Source organism: Lynx rufus, unplaced genomic scaffold (genome assembly GCF_022079265.1).
Source record: "Lynx rufus isolate CCGP_SWC_20201006 ecotype Redwood Valley unplaced genomic scaffold, mLynRuf1.p SCAF_25, whole genome shotgun sequence".
NCBI lineage: Eukaryota > Metazoa > Chordata > Mammalia > Carnivora > Felidae > Lynx > Lynx rufus.
In genome coordinates this window covers 19,414,479-19,432,353 of record NW_025814840.1, presented here as the reverse complement: position 1 = coordinate 19,432,353, position 17,875 = coordinate 19,414,479, and the positions used below count along the sequence as shown (strand labels likewise).

Sequence of the window (17,875 nt, the reverse complement as noted above, 5' to 3'; positions counted from 1 at the left end):
CCTGGGGCAAAGCCACCCCCGAGGCCCCAGCGCCCCCAGAGAACATCACCAGCCCGAGCCCGCTGCCCTGGCTGGGCCTCGCGCAACGCCGGGGGCCCTGGGGATGAGGGCTCGAGGGAGGGAAGAGGTCCGGGACCCAGGGAGCCCAGGCCTGTGACGGAGGCCGAGTGTGGGGTCTCGCTGCCCCGCCCTCCCGCCCGCTCCTGGGTTCTTGGATCCACCCACCCACCCACCCCCCACCCTCCAGTCCCCAGGCGCCAGCCCCCGGTCCCGCCCTCCCCGCACCCCCCCACCCCTCCGTGCGTGCGGGTGCAGTGGCAGGAAAGGTGCAAAGCTGGGGCGTGGCTTCCAGCCGGTGCAGTGGGATTTAGCGTGGGGCGGGGAGCGGGGAGCGGCGAGCGGACGCCTTGTGAAGTACCGTGGGGTGTGCGGGCTCGGGGGGCTGGGGGGGGCGGGGCGGGGCGGGGCGGGGCCAGACTAGGCCAGGCCCGACCGCTTTGCCGGCCCGGGAGGGGCTGAGGGAGCAGTGGCCGGGGTGTGTTTGGCCCCAGGAGTCGCGCTCCCCGGGGAGAGAGGGACACACGGAGGGAGGGGGGAGGGGCGGCGGGCGCCAAAGGAGAGGTCAAGGAGGCCAGAGGCAAAAGGCAAAAGGCAAAAGGCAAAAGCAAAAAGCAAAAGCCTACAGCACCCGGTATTCCCAGGCGGTCTCCCATCCAAGTACTAACCAGGCCCGACCCTGCTTAGCTTCCGAGATCAGACGAGATCGGGCGCGTTCAGGGTGGTATGGCCGTAGACGCCGGCGGCAGCCGCTGGGCGCCTCAAGAGCCTGCTCCACGCGTCCCAAGCCCAGCGGGTGCCGCGCTTCACCCATGCACGCGCCTGCCTGCCTGCCTGCCTGCCTGCCTGCCTGCCGCCTGGCCGCCGCCGCCCTCCGCCGCGGGCCCCGGGCGGGTGGCGGAGGCGGCGCAAGAGGACCCTGGCAAGGCGCTGTGGCGCAAGCCCCGGCCTTCACCGATCCCGGGACTCTTGCAGGCTGCTCCCGGCTTGGCCCCACGCCCGCCTCCGCTTCCATCCCGCACCGCACCGCACCACGTCGGGCCGCTCACTGGGAAGAGGGTGGAAGCGAGCGTGGGGCATCCGGCCGGACGTGCCATCTGGGCCCCCCCCCCCCCCCGCCCCCCGCCGGGTTCTCAGCGCCTCCGCCCCAGTCCCAGGGCGAGCGCAGCCAGCCGCCCCCCCGACCCCGCCTTTCCCTCCCGTCCGCCCCACCTGGGGCAAAGCCACCCCCGAGGCCCCAGCGCCCCCAGAGAACATCACCAGCCCGAGCCCGCTGCCCTGGCTGGGCCTCGCGCAACGCCGGGGGCCCTGGGGATGAGGGCTCGAGGGAGGGAAGAGGTCCGGGACCCAGGGAGCCCAGGCCTGTGACGGAGGCCGAGTGTGGGGTCTCGCTGCCCCGCCCTCCCGCCCGCTCCTGGGTTCTTGGATCCACCCACCCACCCACCCCCCACCCTCCAGTCCCCAGGCGCCAGCCCCCGGTCCCGCCCTCCCCGCACCCCCCCACCCCTCCGTGCGTGCGGGTGCAGTGGCAGGAAAGGTGCAAAGCTGGGGCGTGGCTTCCAGCCGGTGCAGTGGGATTTAGCGTGGGGCGGGGAGCGGGGAGCGGCGAGCGGACGCCTTGTGAAGTACCGTGGGGTGTGCGGGCTCGGGGGGCTGGGGGGGGCGGGGCGGGGCGGGGCGGGGCCAGACTAGGCCAGGCCCGACCGCTTTGCCGGCCCGGGAGGGGCTGAGGGAGCAGTGGCCGGGGTGTGTTTGGCCCCAGGAGTCGCGCTCCCCGGGGAGAGAGGGACACACGGAGGGAGGGGGGAGGGGCGGCGGGCGCCAAAGGAGAGGTCAAGGAGGCCAGAGGCAAAAGGCAAAAGGCAAAAGGCAAAAGCAAAAAGCAAAAGCCTACAGCACCCGGTATTCCCAGGCGGTCTCCCATCCAAGTACTAACCAGGCCCGACCCTGCTTAGCTTCCGAGATCAGACGAGATCGGGCGCGTTCAGGGTGGTATGGCCGTAGACGCCGGCGGCAGCCGCTGGGCGCCTCAAGAGCCTGCTCCACGCGTCCCAAGCCCAGCGGGTGCCGCGCTTCACCCATGCACGCGCCTGCCTGCCTGCCTGCCTGCCTGCCTGCCTGCCGCCTGGCCGCCGCCGCCCTCCGCCGCGGGCCCCGGGCGGGTGGCGGAGGCGGCGCAAGAGGACCCTGGCAAGGCGCTGTGGCGCAAGCCCCGGCCTTCACCGATCCCGGGACTCTTGCAGGCTGCTCCCGGCTTGGCCCCACGCCCGCCTCCGCTTCCATCCCGCACCGCACCGCACCACGTCGGGCCGCTCACTGGGAAGAGGGTGGAAGCGAGCGTGGGGCATCCGGCCGGACGTGCCATCTGGGCCCCCCCCCCCCCGCCCCCCGCCGGGTTCTCAGCGCCTCCGCCCCAGTCCCAGGGCGAGCGCAGCCAGCCGCCCCCCCGACCCCGCCTTTCCCTCCCGTCCGCCCCACCTGGGGCAAAGCCACCCCCGAGGCCCCAGCGCCCCCAGAGAACATCACCAGCCCGAGCCCGCTGCCCTGGCTGGGCCTCGCGCAACGCCGGGGGCCCTGGGGATGAGGGCTCGAGGGAGGGAAGAGGTCCGGGACCCAGGGAGCCCAGGCCTGTGGCGGAGGCCGAGTGTGGGGTCTCGCTGCCCCGCCCTCCCGCCCGCTCCTGGGTTCTTGGATCCACCCACCCACCCACCCCCCACCCTCCAGTCCCCAGGCGCCAGCCCCCGGTCCCGCCCTCCCCGCACCCCCCCACCCCTCCGTGCGTGCGGGTGCAGTGGCAGGAAAGGTGCAAAGCTGGGGCGTGGCTTCCAGCCGGTGCAGTGGGATTTAGCGTGGGGCGGGGAGCGGGGAGCGGCGAGCGGACGCCTTGTGAAGTACCGTGGGGTGTGCGGGCTCGGGGGGCTGGGGGGGGCGGGGCGGGGCGGGGCGGGGCCAGACTAGGCCAGGCCCGACCGCTTTGCCGGCCCGGGAGGGGCTGAGGGAGCAGTGGCCGGGGTGTGTTTGGCCCCAGGAGTCGCGCTCCCCGGGGAGAGAGGGACACACGGAGGGAGGGGGGAGGGGCGGCGGGCGCCAAAGGAGAGGTCAAGGAGGCCAGAGGCAAAAGGCAAAAGGCAAAAGGCAAAAGCAAAAAGCAAAAGCCTACAGCACCCGGTATTCCCAGGCGGTCTCCCATCCAAGTACTAACCAGGCCCGACCCTGCTTAGCTTCCGAGATCAGACGAGATCGGGCACGTTCAGGGTGGTATGGCCGTAGACGCCGGCGGCAGCCGCTGGGCGCCTCAAGAGCCTGCTCCACGCGTCCCAAGCCCAGCGGGTGCCGCGCTTCACCCATGCACGCGCCTGCCTGCCTGCCTGCCTGCCTGCCTGCCTGCCGCCTGGCCGCCGCCGCCCTCCGCCGCGGGCCCCGGGCGGGTGGCGGAGGCGGCGCAAGAGGACCCTGGCAAGGCGCTGTGGCGCAAGCCCCGGCCTTCACCGATCCCGGGACTCTTGCAGGCTGCTCCCGGCTTGGCCCCACGCCCGCCTCCGCTTCCATCCCGCACCGCACCGCACCACGTCGGGCCGCTCACTGGGAAGAGGGTGGAAGCGAGCGTGGGGCATCCGGCCGGACGTGCCATCTGGGCCCCCCCCCCCCCCCGCCCCCCGCCGGGTTCTCAGCGCCTCCGCCCCAGTCCCAGGGCGAGCGCAGCCAGCCGCCCCCCCGACCCCGCCTTTCCCTCCCGTCCGCCCCACCTGGGGCAAAGCCACCCCCGAGGCCCCAGCGCCCCCAGAGAACATCACCAGCCCGAGCCCGCTGCCCTGGCTGGGCCTCGCGCAACGCCGGGGGCCCTGGGGATGAGGGCTCGAGGGAGGGAAGAGGTCCGGGACCCAGGGAGCCCAGGCCTGTGGCGGAGGCCGAGTGTGGGGTCTCGCTGCCCCGCCCTCCCGCCCGCTCCTGGGTTCTTGGATCCACCCACCCACCCACCCCCCACCCTCCAGTCCCCAGGCGCCAGCCCCCGGTCCCGCCCTCCCCGCACCCCCCCACCCCTCCGTGCGTGCGGGTGCAGTGGCAGGAAAGGTGCAAAGCTGGGGCGTGGCTTCCAGCCGGTGCAGTGGGATTTAGCGTGGGGCGGGGAGCGGGGAGCGGCGAGCGGACGCCTTGTGAAGTACCGTGGGGTGTGCGGGCTCGGGGGGCTGGGGGGGGCGGGGCGGGGCGGGGCGGGGCCAGACTAGGCCAGGCCCGACCGCTTTGCCGGCCCGGGAGGGGCTGAGGGAGCAGTGGCCGGGGTGTGTTTGGCCCCAGGAGTCGCGCTCCCCGGGGAGAGAGGGACACACGGAGGGAGGGGGGAGGGGCGGCGGGCGCCAAAGGAGAGGTCAAGGAGGCCAGAGGCAAAAGGCAAAAGGCAAAAGGCAAAAGCAAAAAGCAAAAAGCAAAAGCCTACAGCACCCGGTATTCCCAGGCGGTCTCCCATCCAAGTACTAACCAGGCCCGACCCTGCTTAGCTTCCGAAGATCAGACGAGATCGGGCGCGTTCAGGGTGGTATGGCCGTAGACGCCGGCGGCAGCCGCTGGGCGCCTCAAGAGCCTGCTCCACGCGTCCCAAGCCCAGCGGGTGCCGCGCTTCACCCATGCACGCGCCTGCCTGCCTGCCTGCCTGCCTGCCTGCCTGCCGCCTGGCCGCCGCCGCCCTCCGCCGCGGGCCCCGGGCGGGTGGCGGAGGCGGCGCAAGAGGACCCTGGCAAGGCGCTGTGGCGCAAGCCCCGGCCTTCACCGATCCCGGGACTCTTGCAGGCTGCTCCCGGCTTGGCCCCACGCCCGCCTCCGCTTCCATCCCGCACCGCACCGCACCACGTCGGGCCGCTCACTGGGAAGAGGGTGGAAGCGAGCGTGGGGCATCCGGCCGGACGTGCCATCTGGGCCCCCCCCCCCCCGCCCCCCGCCGGGTTCTCAGCGCCTCCGCCCCAGTCCCAGGGCGAGCGCAGCCAGCCGCCCCCCCGACCCCGCCTTTCCCTCCCGTCCGCCCCACCTGGGGCAAAGCCACCCCCGAGGCCCCAGCGCCCCCAGAGAACATCACCAGCCCGAGCCCGCTGCCCTGGCTGGGCCTCGCGCAACGCCGGGGGCCCTGGGGATGAGGGCTCGAGGGAGGGAAGAGGTCCGGGACCCAGGGAGCCCAGGCCTGTGGCGGAGGCCGAGTGTGGGGTCTCGCTGCCCCGCCCTCCCGCCCGCTCCTGGGTTCTTGGATCCACCCACCCACCCACCCCCCACCCTCCAGTCCCCAGGCGCCAGCCCCCGGTCCCGCCCTCCCCGCACCCCCCCACCCCTCCGTGCGTGCGGGTGCAGTGGCAGGAAAGGTGCAAAGCTGGGGCGTGGCTTCCAGCCGGTGCAGTGGGATTTAGCGTGGGGCGGGGAGCGGGGAGCGGCGAGCGGACGCCTTGTGAAGTACCGTGGGGTGTGCGGGCTCGGGGGGCTGGGGGGGGCGGGGCGGGGCGGGGCGGGGCCAGACTAGGCCAGGCCCGACCGCTTTGCCGGCCCGGGAGGGGCTGAGGGAGCAGTGGCCGGGGTGTGTTTGGCCCCAGGAGTCGCGCTCCCCGGGGAGAGAGGGACACACGGAGGGAGGGGGGAGGGGCGGCGGGCGCCAAAGGAGAGGTCAAGGAGGCCAGAGGCAAAAGGCAAAAGGCAAAAGGCAAAAGCAAAAAGCAAAAGCCTACAGCACCCGGTATTCCCAGGCGGTCTCCCATCCAAGTACTAACCAGGCCCGACCCTGCTTAGCTTCCGAGATCAGACGAGATCGGGCGCGTTCAGGGTGGTATGGCCGTAGACGCCGGCGGCAGCCGCTGGGCGCCTCAAGAGCCTGCTCCACGCGTCCCAAGCCCAGCGGGTGCCGCGCTTCACCCATGCACGCGCCTGCCTGCCTGCCTGCCTGCCTGCCTGCCTGCCGCCTGGCCGCCGCCGCCCTCCGCCGCGGGCCCCGGGCGGGTGGCGGAGGCGGCGCAAGAGGACCCTGGCAAGGCGCTGTGGCGCAAGCCCCGGCCTTCACCGATCCCGGGACTCTTGCAGGCTGCTCCCGGCTTGGCCCCACGCCCGCCTCCGCTTCCATCCCGCACCGCACCGCACCACGTCGGGCCGCTCACTGGGAAGAGGGTGGAAGCGAGCGTGGGGCATCCGGCCGGACGTGCCATCTGGGCCCCCCCCCCCCCCGCCCCCCGCCGGGTTCTCAGCGCCTCCGCCCCAGTCCCAGGGCGAGCGCAGCCAGCCGCCCCCCCGACCCCGCCTTTCCCTCCCGTCCGCCCCACCTGGGGCAAAGCCACCCCCGAGGCCCCAGCGCCCCCAGAGAACATCACCAGCCCGAGCCCGCTGCCCTGGCTGGGCCTCGCGCAACGCCGGGGGCCCTGGGGATGAGGGCTCGAGGGAGGGAAGAGGTCCGGGACCCAGGGAGCCCAGGCCTGTGACGGAGGCCGAGTGTGGGGTCTCGCTGCCCCGCCCTCCCGCCCGCTCCTGGGTTCTTGGATCCACCCACCCACCCACCCCCCACCCTCCAGTCCCCAGGCGCCAGCCCCCGGTCCCGCCCTCCCCGCACCCCCCCACCCCTCCGTGCGTGCGGGTGCAGTGGCAGGAAAGGTGCAAAGCTGGGGCGTGGCTTCCAGCCGGTGCAGTGGGATTTAGCGTGGGGCGGGGAGCGGGGAGCGGCGAGCGGACGCCTTGTGAAGTACCGTGGGGTGTGCGGGCTCGGGGGGCTGGGGGGGGCGGGGCGGGGCGGGGCGGGGCCAGACTAGGCCAGGCCCGACCGCTTTGCCGGCCCGGGAGGGGCTGAGGGAGCAGTGGCCGGGGTGTGTTTGGCCCCAGGAGTCGCGCTCCCCGGGGAGAGAGGGACACACGGAGGGAGGGGGGAGGGGCGGCGGGCGCCAAAGGAGAGGTCAAGGAGGCCAGAGGCAAAAGGCAAAAGGCAAAAGGCAAAAGCAAAAAGCAAAAGCCTACAGCACCCGGTATTCCCAGGCGGTCTCCCATCCAAGTACTAACCAGGCCCGACCCTGCTTAGCTTCCGAGATCAGACGAGATCGGGCGCGTTCAGGGTGGTATGGCCGTAGACGCCGGCGGCAGCCGCTGGGCGCCTCAAGAGCCTGCTCCACGCGTCCCAAGCCCAGCGGGTGCCGCGCTTCACCCATGCACGCGCCTGCCTGCCTGCCTGCCTGCCTGCCTGCCTGCCGCCTGGCCGCCGCCGCCCTCCGCCGCGGGCCCCGGGCGGGTGGCGGAGGCGGCGCAAGAGGACCCTGGCAAGGCGCTGTGGCGCAAGCCCCGGCCTTCACCGATCCCGGGACTCTTGCAGGCTGCTCCCGGCTTGGCCCCACGCCCGCCTCCGCTTCCATCCCGCACCGCACCGCACCACGTCGGGCCGCTCACTGGGAAGAGGGTGGAAGCGAGCGTGGGGCATCCGGCCGGACGTGCCATCTGGGCCCCCCCCCCCCCCGCCCCCCGCCGGGTTCTCAGCGCCTCCGCCCCAGTCCCAGGGCGAGCGCAGCCAGCCGCCCCCCCGACCCCGCCTTTCCCTCCCGTCCGCCCCACCTGGGGCAAAGCCACCCCCGAGGCCCCAGCGCCCCCAGAGAACATCACCAGCCCGAGCCCGCTGCCCTGGCTGGGCCTCGCGCAACGCCGGGGGCCCTGGGGATGAGGGCTCGAGGGAGGGAAGAGGTCCGGGACCCAGGGAGCCCAGGCCTGTGGCGGAGGCCGAGTGTGGGGTCTCGCTGCCCCGCCCTCCCGCCCGCTCCTGGGTTCTTGGATCCACCCACCCACCCACCCCCCACCCTCCAGTCCCCAGGCGCCAGCCCCCGGTCCCGCCCTCCCCGCACCCCCCCACCCCTCCGTGCGTGCGGGTGCAGTGGCAGGAAAGGTGCAAAGCTGGGGCGTGGCTTCCAGCCGGTGCAGTGGGATTTAGCGTGGGGCGGGGAGCGGGGAGCGGCGAGCGGACGCCTTGTGAAGTACCGTGGGGTGTGCGGGCTCGGGGGGCTGGGGGGGGCGGGGCGGGGCGGGGCGGGGCCAGACTAGGCCAGGCCCGACCGCTTTGCCGGCCCGGGAGGGGCTGAGGGAGCAGTGGCCGGGGTGTGTTTGGCCCCAGGAGTCGCGCTCCCCGGGGAGAGAGGGACACACGGAGGGAGGGGGGAGGGGCGGCGGGCGCCAAAGGAGAGGTCAAGGAGGCCAGAGGCAAAAGGCAAAAGGCAAAAGGCAAAAGCAAAAAGCAAAAGCCTACAGCACCCGGTATTCCCAGGCGGTCTCCCATCCAAGTACTAACCAGGCCCGACCCTGCTTAGCTTCCGAGATCAGACGAGATCGGGCGCGTTCAGGGTGGTATGGCCGTAGACGCCGGCGGCAGCCGCTGGGCGCCTCAAGAGCCTGCTCCACGCGTCCCAAGCCCAGCGGGTGCCGCGCTTCACCCATGCACGCGCCTGCCTGCCTGCCTGCCTGCCTGCCTGCCTGCCGCCTGGCCGCCGCCGCCCTCCGCCGCGGGCCCCGGGCGGGTGGCGGAGGCGGCGCAAGAGGACCCTGGCAAGGCGCTGTGGCGCAAGCCCCGGCCTTCACCGATCCCGGGACTCTTGCAGGCTGCTCCCGGCTTGGCCCCACGCCCGCCTCCGCTTCCATCCCGCACCGCACCGCACCACGTCGGGCCGCTCACTGGGAAGAGGGTGGAAGCGAGCGTGGGGCATCCGGCCGGACGTGCCATCTGGGCCCCCCCCCCCCCGCCCCCCGCCGGGTTCTCAGCGCCTCCGCCCCAGTCCCAGGGCGAGCGCAGCCAGCCGCCCCCCCGACCCCGCCTTTCCCTCCCGTCCGCCCCACCTGGGGCAAAGCCACCCCCGAGGCCCCAGCGCCCCCAGAGAACATCACCAGCCCGAGCCCGCTGCCCTGGCTGGGCCTCGCGCAACGCCGGGGGCCCTGGGGATGAGGGCTCGAGGGAGGGAAGAGGTCCGGGACCCAGGGAGCCCAGGCCTGTGGCGGAGGCCGAGTGTGGGGTCTCGCTGCCCCGCCCTCCCGCCCGCTCCTGGGTTCTTGGATCCACCCACCCACCCACCCCCCACCCTCCAGTCCCCAGGCGCCAGCCCCCGGTCCCGCCCTCCCCGCACCCCCCCACCCCTCCGTGCGTGCGGGTGCAGTGGCAGGAAAGGTGCAAAGCTGGGGCGTGGCTTCCAGCCGGTGCAGTGGGATTTAGCGTGGGGCGGGGAGCGGGGAGCGGCGAGCGGACGCCTTGTGAAGTACCGTGGGGTGTGCGGGCTCGGGGGGCTGGGGGGGGCGGGGCGGGGCGGGGCGGGGCCAGACTAGGCCAGGCCCGACCGCTTTGCCGGCCCGGGAGGGGCTGAGGGAGCAGTGGCCGGGGTGTGTTTGGCCCCAGGAGTCGCGCTCCCCGGGGAGAGAGGGACACACGGAGGGAGGGGGGAGGGGCGGCGGGCGCCAAAGGAGAGGTCAAGGAGGCCAGAGGCAAAAGGCAAAAGGCAAAAGGCAAAAGCAAAAAGCAAAAGCCTACAGCACCCGGTATTCCCAGGCGGTCTCCCATCCAAGTACTAACCAGGCCCGACCCTGCTTAGCTTCCGAGATCAGACGAGATCGGGCGCGTTCAGGGTGGTATGGCCGTAGACGCCGGCGGCAGCCGCTGGGCGCCTCAAGAGCCTGCTCCACGCGTCCCAAGCCCAGCGGGTGCCGCGCTTCACCCATGCACGCGCCTGCCTGCCTGCCTGCCTGCCTGCCTGCCTGCCGCCTGGCCGCCGCCGCCCTCCGCCGCGGGCCCCGGGCGGGTGGCGGAGGCGGCGCAAGAGGACCCTGGCAAGGCGCTGTGGCGCAAGCCCCGGCCTTCACCGATCCCGGGACTCTTGCAGGCTGCTCCCGGCTTGGCCCCACGCCCGCCTCCGCTTCCATCCCGCACCGCACCGCACCACGTCGGGCCGCTCACTGGGAAGAGGGTGGAAGCGAGCGTGGGGCATCCGGCCGGACGTGCCATCTGGGCCCCCCCCCCCCCCCGCCCCCCGCCGGGTTCTCAGCGCCTCCGCCCCAGTCCCAGGGCGAGCGCAGCCAGCCGCCCCCCCGACCCCGCCTTTCCCTCCCGTCCGCCCCACCTGGGGCAAAGCCACCCCCGAGGCCCCAGCGCCCCCAGAGAACATCACCAGCCCGAGCCCGCTGCCCTGGCTGGGCCTCGCGCAACGCCGGGGGCCCTGGGGATGAGGGCTCGAGGGAGGGAAGAGGTCCGGGACCCAGGGAGCCCAGGCCTGTGACGGAGGCCGAGTGTGGGGTCTCGCTGCCCCGCCCTCCCGCCCGCTCCTGGGTTCTTGGATCCACCCACCCACCCACCCCCCACCCTCCAGTCCCCAGGCGCCAGCCCCCGGTCCCGCCCTCCCCGCACCCCCCCACCCCTCCGTGCGTGCGGGTGCAGTGGCAGGAAAGGTGCAAAGCTGGGGCGTGGCTTCCAGCCGGTGCAGTGGGATTTAGCGTGGGGCGGGGAGCGGGGAGCGGCGAGCGGACGCCTTGTGAAGTACCGTGGGGTGTGCGGGCTCGGGGGGCTGGGGGGGGCGGGGCGGGGCGGGGCGGGGCCAGACTAGGCCAGGCCCGACCGCTTTGCCGGCCCGGGAGGGGCTGAGGGAGCAGTGGCCGGGGTGTGTTTGGCCCCAGGAGTCGCGCTCCCCGGGGAGAGAGGGACACACGGAGGGAGGGGGGAGGGGCGGCGGGCGCCAAAGGAGAGGTCAAGGAGGCCAGAGGCAAAAGGCAAAAGGCAAAAGGCAAAAGCAAAAAGCAAAAGCCTACAGCACCCGGTATTCCCAGGCGGTCTCCCATCCAAGTACTAACCAGGCCCGACCCTGCTTAGCTTCCGAGATCAGACGAGATCGGGCGCGTTCAGGGTGGTATGGCCGTAGACGCCGGCGGCAGCCGCTGGGCGCCTCAAGAGCCTGCTCCACGCGTCCCAAGCCCAGCGGGTGCCGCGCTTCACCCATGCACGCGCCTGCCTGCCTGCCTGCCTGCCTGCCTGCCTGCCGCCTGGCCGCCGCCGCCCTCCGCCGCGGGCCCCGGGCGGGTGGCGGAGGCGGCGCAAGAGGACCCTGGCAAGGCGCTGTGGCGCAAGCCCCGGCCTTCACCGATCCCGGGACTCTTGCAGGCTGCTCCCGGCTTGGCCCCACGCCCGCCTCCGCTTCCATCCCGCACCGCACCGCACCACGTCGGGCCGCTCACTGGGAAGAGGGTGGAAGCGAGCGTGGGGCATCCGGCCGGACGTGCCATCTGGGCCCCCCCCCCCCCCGCCCCCCGCCGGGTTCTCAGCGCCTCCGCCCCAGTCCCAGGGCGAGCGCAGCCAGCCGCCCCCCCGACCCCGCCTTTCCCTCCCGTCCGCCCCACCTGGGGCAAAGCCACCCCCGAGGCCCCAGCGCCCCCAGAGAACATCACCAGCCCGAGCCCGCTGCCCTGGCTGGGCCTCGCGCAACGCCGGGGGCCCTGGGGATGAGGGCTCGAGGGAGGGAAGAGGTCCGGGACCCAGGGAGCCCAGGCCTGTGACGGAGGCCGAGTGTGGGGTCTCGCTGCCCCGCCCTCCCGCCCGCTCCTGGGTTCTTGGATCCACCCACCCACCCACCCCCCACCCTCCAGTCCCCAGGCGCCAGCCCCCGGTCCCGCCCTCCCCGCACCCCCCCACCCCTCCGTGCGTGCGGGTGCAGTGGCAGGAAAGGTGCAAAGCTGGGGCGTGGCTTCCAGCCGGTGCAGTGGGATTTAGCGTGGGGCGGGGAGCGGGGAGCGGCGAGCGGACGCCTTGTGAAGTACCGTGGGGTGTGCGGGCTCGGGGGGCTGGGGGGGGCGGGGCGGGGCGGGGCGGGGCCAGACTAGGCCAGGCCCGACCGCTTTGCCGGCCCGGGAGGGGCTGAGGGAGCAGTGGCCGGGGTGTGTTTGGCCCCAGGAGTCGCGCTCCCCGGGGAGAGAGGGACACACGGAGGGAGGGGGGAGGGGCGGCGGGCGCCAAAGGAGAGGTCAAGGAGGCCAGAGGCAAAAGGCAAAAGGCAAAAGGCAAAAGCAAAAAGCAAAAGCCTACAGCACCCGGTATTCCCAGGCGGTCTCCCATCCAAGTACTAACCAGGCCCGACCCTGCTTAGCTTCCGAGATCAGACGAGATCGGGCGCGTTCAGGGTGGTATGGCCGTAGACGCCGGCGGCAGCCGCTGGGCGCCTCAAGAGCCTGCTCCACGCGTCCCAAGCCCAGCGGGTGCCGCGCTTCACCCATGCACGCGCCTGCCTGCCTGCCTGCCTGCCTGCCTGCCTGCCGCCTGGCCGCCGCCGCCCTCCGCCGCGGGCCCCGGGCGGGTGGCGGAGGCGGCGCAAGAGGACCCTGGCAAGGCGCTGTGGCGCAAGCCCCGGCCTTCACCGATCCCGGGACTCTTGCAGGCTGCTCCCGGCTTGGCCCCACGCCCGCCTCCGCTTCCATCCCGCACCGCACCGCACCACGTCGGGCCGCTCACTGGGAAGAGGGTGGAAGCGAGCGTGGGGCATCCGGCCGGACGTGCCATCTGGGCCCCCCCCCCCCCCGCCCCCCGCCGGGTTCTCAGCGCCTCCGCCCCAGTCCCAGGGCGAGCGCAGCCAGCCGCCCCCCCGACCCCGCCTTTCCCTCCCGTCCGCCCCACCTGGGGCAAAGCCACCCCCGAGGCCCCAGCGCCCCCAGAGAACATCACCAGCCCGAGCCCGCTGCCCTGGCTGGGCCTCGCGCAACGCCGGGGGCCCTGGGGATGAGGGCTCGAGGGAGGGAAGAGGTCCGGGACCCAGGGAGCCCAGGCCTGTGGCGGAGGCCGAGTGTGGGGTCTCGCTGCCCCGCCCTCCCGCCCGCTCCTGGGTTCTTGGATCCACCCACCCACCCACCCCCCACCCTCCAGTCCCCAGGCGCCAGCCCCCGGTCCCGCCCTCCCCGCACCCCCCCACCCCTCCGTGCGTGCGGGTGCAGTGGCAGGAAAGGTGCAAAGCTGGGGCGTGGCTTCCAGCCGGTGCAGTGGGATTTAGCGTGGGGCGGGGAGCGGGGAGCGGCGAGCGGACGCCTTGTGAAGTACCGTGGGGTGTGCGGGCTCGGGGGGCTGGGGGGGGCGGGGCGGGGCGGGGCGGGGCCAGACTAGGCCAGGCCCGACCGCTTTGCCGGCCCGGGAGGGGCTGAGGGAGCAGTGGCCGGGGTGTGTTTGGCCCCAGGAGTCGCGCTCCCCGGGGAGAGAGGGACACACGGAGGGAGGGGGGAGGGGCGGCGGGCGCCAAAGGAGAGGTCAAGGAGGCCAGAGGCAAAAGGCAAAAGGCAAAAGGCAAAAGCAAAAAGCAAAAGCCTACAGCACCCGGTATTCCCAGGCGGTCTCCCATCCAAGTACTAACCAGGCCCGACCCTGCTTAGCTTCCGAGATCAGACGAGATCGGGCGCGTTCAGGGTGGTATGGCCGTAGACGCCGGCGGCAGCCGCTGGGCGCCTCAAGAGCCTGCTCCACGCGTCCCAAGCCCAGCGGGTGCCGCGCTTCACCCATGCACGCGCCTGCCTGCCTGCCTGCCTGCCTGCCTGCCTGCCGCCTGGCCGCCGCCGCCCTCCGCCGCGGGCCCCGGGCGGGTGGCGGAGGCGGCGCAAGAGGACCCTGGCAAGGCGCTGTGGCGCAAGCCCCGGCCTTCACCGATCCCGGGACTCTTGCAGGCTGCTCCCGGCTTGGCCCCACGCCCGCCTCCGCTTCCATCCCGCACCGCACCGCACCACGTCGGGCCGCTCACTGGGAAGAGGGTGGAAGCGAGCGTGGGGCATCCGGCCGGACGTGCCATCTGGGCCCCCCCCCCCCCGCCCCCCGCCGGGTTCTCAGCGCCTCCGCCCCAGTCCCAGGGCGAGCGCAGCCAGCCGCCCCCCCGACCCCGCCTTTCCCTCCCGTCCGCCCCACCTGGGGCAAAGCCACCCCCGAGGCCCCAGCGCCCCCAGAGAACATCACCAGCCCGAGCCCGCTGCCCTGGCTGGGCCTCGCGCAACGCCGGGGGCCCTGGGGATGAGGGCTCGAGGGAGGGAAGAGGTCCGGGACCCAGGGAGCCCAGGCCTGTGGCGGAGGCCGAGTGTGGGGTCTCGCTGCCCCGCCCTCCCGCCCGCTCCTGGGTTCTTGGATCCACCCACCCACCCACCCCCCACCCTCCAGTCCCCAGGCGCCAGCCCCCGGTCCCGCCCTCCCCGCACCCCCCCACCCCTCCGTGCGTGCGGGTGCAGTGGCAGGAAAGGTGCAAAGCTGGGGCGTGGCTTCCAGCCGGTGCAGTGGGATTTAGCGTGGGGCGGGGAGCGGGGAGCGGCGAGCGGACGCCTTGTGAAGTACCGTGGGGTGTGCGGGCTCGGGGGGCTGGGGGGGGCGGGGCGGGGCGGGGCGGGGCCAGACTAGGCCAGGCCCGACCGCTTTGCCGGCCCGGGAGGGGCTGAGGGAGCAGTGGCCGGGGTGTGTTTGGCCCCAGGAGTCGCGCTCCCCGGGGAGAGAGGGACACACGGAGGGAGGGGGGAGGGGCGGCGGGCGCCAAAGGAGAGGTCAAGGAGGCCAGAGGCAAAAGGCAAAAGGCAAAAGGCAAAAGCAAAAAGCAAAAGCCTACAGCACCCGGTATTCCCAGGCGGTCTCCCATCCAAGTACTAACCAGGCCCGACCCTGCTTAGCTTCCGAGATCAGACGAGATCGGGCGCGTTCAGGGTGGTATGGCCGTAGACGCCGGCGGCAGCCGCTGGGCGCCTCAAGAGCCTGCTCCACGCGTCCCAAGCCCAGCGGGTGCCGCGCTTCACCCATGCACGCGCCTGCCTGCCTGCCTGCCTGCCTGCCTGCCTGCCGCCTGGCCGCCGCCGCCCTCCGCCGCGGGCCCCGGGCGGGTGGCGGAGGCGGCGCAAGAGGACCCTGGCAAGGCGCTGTGGCGCAAGCCCCGGCCTTCACCGATCCCGGGACTCTTGCAGGCTGCTCCCGGCTTGGCCCCACGCCCGCCTCCGCTTCCATCCCGCACCGCACCGCACCACGTCGGGCCGCTCACTGGGAAGAGGGTGGAAGCGAGCGTGGGGCATCCGGCCGGACGTGCCATCTGGGCCCCCCCCCCCCCGCCCCCCGCCGGGTTCTCAGCGCCTCCGCCCCAGTCCCAGGGCGAGCGCAGCCAGCCGCCCCCCCGACCCCGCCTTTCCCTCCCGTCCGCCCCACCTGGGGCAAAGCCACCCCCGAGGCCCCAGCGCCCCCAGAGAACATCACCAGCCCGAGCCCGCTGCCCTGGCTGGGCCTCGCGCAACGCCGGGGGCCCTGGGGATGAGGGCTCGAGGGAGGGAAGAGGTCCGGGACCCAGGGAGCCCAGGCCTGTGGCGGAGGCCGAGTGTGGGGTCTCGCTGCCCCGCCCTCCCGCCCGCTCCTGGGTTCTTGGATCCACCCACCCACCCACCCCCCACCCTCCAGTCCCCAGGCGCCAGCCCCCGGTCCCGCCCTCCCCGCACCCCCCCACCCCTCCGTGCGTGCGGGTGCAGTGGCAGGAAAGGTGCAAAGCTGGGGCGTGGCTTCCAGCCGGTGCAGTGGGATTTAGCGTGGGGCGGGGAGCGGGGAGCGGCGAGCGGACGCCTTGTGAAGTACCGTGGGGTGTGCGGGCTCGGGGGGCTGGGGGGGGCGGGGCGGGGCGGGGCGGGGCCAGACTAGGCCAGGCCCGACCGCTTTGCCGGCCCGGGAGGGGCTGAGGGAGCAGTGGCCGGGGTGTGTTTGGCCCCAGGAGTCGCGCTCCCCGGGGAGAGAGGGACACACGGAGGGAGGGGGGAGGGGCGGCGGGCGCCAAAGGAGAGGTCAAGGAGGCCAGAGGCAAAAGGCAAAAGGCAAAAGGCAAAAGCAAAAAGCAAAAGCCTACAGCACCCGGTATTCCCAGGCGGTCTCCCATCCAAGTACTAACCAGGCCCGACCCTGCTTAGCTTCCGAGATCAGACGAGATCGGGCGCGTTCAGGGTGGTATGGCCGTAGACGCCGGCGGCAGCCGCTGGGCGCCTCAAGAGCCTGCTCCACGCGTCCCAAGCCCAGCGGGTGCCGCGCTTCACCCATGCACGCGCCTGCCTGCCTGCCTGCCTGCCTGCCTGCCTGCCGCCTGGCCGCCGCCGCCCTCCGCCGCGGGCCCCGGGCGGGTGGCGGAGGCGGCGCAAGAGGACCCTGGCAAGGCGCTGTGGCGCAAGCCCCGGCCTTCACCGATCCCGGGACTCTTGCAGGCTGCTCCCGGCTTGGCCCCACGCCCGCCTCCGCTTCCATCCCGCACCGCACCGCACCACGTCGGGCCGCTCACTGGGAAGAGGGTGGAAGCGAGCGTGGGGCATCCGGCCGGACGTGCCATCTGGGCCCCCCCCCCCCCGCCCCCCGCCGGGTTCTCAGCGCCTCCGCCCCAGTCCCAGGGCGAGCGCAGCCAGCCGCCCCCCCGACCCCGCCTTTCCCTCCCGTCCGCCCCACCTGGGGCAAAGCCACCCCCGAGGCCCCAGCGCCCCCAGAGAACATCACCAGCCCGAGCCCGCTGCCCTGGCTGGGCCTCGCGCAACGCCGGGGGCCCTGGGGATGAGGGCTCGAGGGAGGGAAGAGGTCCGGGACCCAGGGAGCCCAGGCCTGTGGCGGAGGCCGAGTGTGGGGTCTCGCTGCCCCGCCCTCCCGCCCGCTCCTGGGTTCTTGGATCCACCCACCCACCCACCCCCCACCCTCCAGTCCCCAGGCGCCAGCCCCCGGTCCCGCCCTCCCCGCACCCCCCCACCCCTCCGTGCGTGCGGGTGCAGTGGCAGGAAAGGTGCAAAGCTGGGGCGTGGCTTCCAGCCGGTGCAGTGGGATTTAGCGTGGGGCGGGGAGCGGGGAGCGGCGAGCGGACGCCTTGTGAAGTACCGTGGGGTGTGCGGGCTCGGGGGGCTGGGGGGGGCGGGGCGGGGCGGGGCGGGGCCAGACTAGGCCAGGCCCGACCGCTTTGCCGGCCCGGGAGGGGCTGAGGGAGCAGTGGCCGGGGTGTGTTTGGCCCCAGGAGTCGCGCTCCCCGGGGAGAGAGGGACACACGGAGGGAGGGGGGAGGGGCGGCGGGCGCCAAAGGAGAGGTCAAGGAGGCCAGAGGCAAAAGGCAAAAGGCAAAAGGCAAAAGCAAAAAGCAAAAGCCTACAGCACCCGGTATTCCCAGGCGGTCTCCCATCCAAGTACTAACCAGGCCCGACCCTGCTTAGCTTCCGAGATCAGACGAGATCGGGCGCGTTCAGGGTGGTATGGCCGTAGACGCCGGCGGCAGCCGCTGGGCGCCTCAAGAGCCTGCTCCACGCGTCCCAAGCCCAGCGGGTGCCGCGCTTCACCCATGCACGCGCCTGCCTGCCTGCCTGCCTGCCTGCCTGCCTGCCGCCTGGCCGCCGCCGCCCTCCGCCGCGGGCCCCGGGCGGGTGGCGGAGGCGGCGCAAGAGGACCCTGGCAAGGCGCTGTGGCGCAAGCCCCGGCCTTCACCGATCCCGGGACTCTTGCAGGCTGCTCCCGGCTTGGCCCCACGCCCGCCTCCGCTTCCATCCCGCACCGCACCGCACCACGTCGGGCCGCTCACTGGGAAGAGGGTGGAAGCGAGCGTGGGGCATCCGGCCGGACGTGCCATCTGGGCCCCCCCCCCCCCGCCCCCCGCCGGGTTCTCAGCGCCTCCGCCCCAGTCCCAGGGCGAGCGCAGCCAGCCGCCCCCCCGACCCCGCCTTTCCCTCCCGTCCGCCCCACCTGGGGCAAAGCCACCCCCGAGGCCCCAGCGCCCCCAGAGAACATCACCAGCCCGAGCCCGCTGCCCTGGCTGGGCCTCGCGCAACGCCGGGGGCCCTGGGGATGAGGGCTCGAGGGAGGGAAGAGGTCCGG

General features: G+C 73.7%; 14 non-coding genes across 14 annotated transcripts; all 14 read right to left on the bottom strand.

Moving 5' to 3' along the window:
• Positions 1-676: 676 nt before the first annotated feature.
• On the bottom strand, positions 677-795 carry LOC124518797 (5S ribosomal RNA). The gene has a single exon (XR_006963821.1). It is a non-coding gene; the product is annotated as a 5S ribosomal RNA (ribosomal RNA).
• Positions 796-1,944: 1,149 nt separating this feature from the next.
• Positions 1,945-2,063, bottom strand: LOC124518796 (5S ribosomal RNA). The gene has a single exon (XR_006963820.1). It is a non-coding gene; the product is annotated as a 5S ribosomal RNA (ribosomal RNA).
• A 1,147-nt stretch (positions 2,064-3,210) lies between these two features.
• On the bottom strand, positions 3,211-3,329 carry LOC124518876 (5S ribosomal RNA). The gene has a single exon (XR_006963897.1). It is a non-coding gene; the product is annotated as a 5S ribosomal RNA (ribosomal RNA).
• Positions 3,330-4,485: 1,156 nt separating this feature from the next.
• Positions 4,486-4,605, bottom strand: LOC124518886 (5S ribosomal RNA). The gene has a single exon (XR_006963907.1). It is a non-coding gene; the product is annotated as a 5S ribosomal RNA (ribosomal RNA).
• Positions 4,606-5,752: 1,147 nt separating this feature from the next.
• Positions 5,753-5,871, bottom strand: LOC124518794 (5S ribosomal RNA). The gene has a single exon (XR_006963818.1). It is a non-coding gene; the product is annotated as a 5S ribosomal RNA (ribosomal RNA).
• Positions 5,872-7,019: 1,148 nt separating this feature from the next.
• LOC124518793 (5S ribosomal RNA) lies at positions 7,020-7,138 on the bottom strand. Its single transcript, XR_006963817.1, has one exon. It is a non-coding gene; the product is annotated as a 5S ribosomal RNA (ribosomal RNA).
• A 1,148-nt stretch (positions 7,139-8,286) lies between these two features.
• On the bottom strand, positions 8,287-8,405 carry LOC124518792 (5S ribosomal RNA). Its single transcript, XR_006963816.1, has one exon. It is a non-coding gene; the product is annotated as a 5S ribosomal RNA (ribosomal RNA).
• A 1,147-nt stretch (positions 8,406-9,552) lies between these two features.
• On the bottom strand, positions 9,553-9,671 carry LOC124518791 (5S ribosomal RNA). Its single transcript, XR_006963815.1, has one exon. It is a non-coding gene; the product is annotated as a 5S ribosomal RNA (ribosomal RNA).
• Positions 9,672-10,820: 1,149 nt separating this feature from the next.
• LOC124518789 (5S ribosomal RNA) lies at positions 10,821-10,939 on the bottom strand. Its single transcript, XR_006963814.1, has one exon. It is a non-coding gene; the product is annotated as a 5S ribosomal RNA (ribosomal RNA).
• A 1,148-nt stretch (positions 10,940-12,087) lies between these two features.
• Positions 12,088-12,206, bottom strand: LOC124518788 (5S ribosomal RNA). Its single transcript, XR_006963813.1, has one exon. It is a non-coding gene; the product is annotated as a 5S ribosomal RNA (ribosomal RNA).
• A 1,148-nt stretch (positions 12,207-13,354) lies between these two features.
• Positions 13,355-13,473, bottom strand: LOC124518787 (5S ribosomal RNA). The gene has a single exon (XR_006963812.1). It is a non-coding gene; the product is annotated as a 5S ribosomal RNA (ribosomal RNA).
• Positions 13,474-14,620: 1,147 nt separating this feature from the next.
• On the bottom strand, positions 14,621-14,739 carry LOC124518786 (5S ribosomal RNA). The gene has a single exon (XR_006963811.1). It is a non-coding gene; the product is annotated as a 5S ribosomal RNA (ribosomal RNA).
• Positions 14,740-15,886: 1,147 nt separating this feature from the next.
• Positions 15,887-16,005, bottom strand: LOC124518785 (5S ribosomal RNA). The gene has a single exon (XR_006963810.1). It is a non-coding gene; the product is annotated as a 5S ribosomal RNA (ribosomal RNA).
• Positions 16,006-17,152: 1,147 nt separating this feature from the next.
• LOC124518784 (5S ribosomal RNA) lies at positions 17,153-17,271 on the bottom strand. Its single transcript, XR_006963808.1, has one exon. It is a non-coding gene; the product is annotated as a 5S ribosomal RNA (ribosomal RNA).
• Positions 17,272-17,875: the final 604 nt, after the last annotated feature.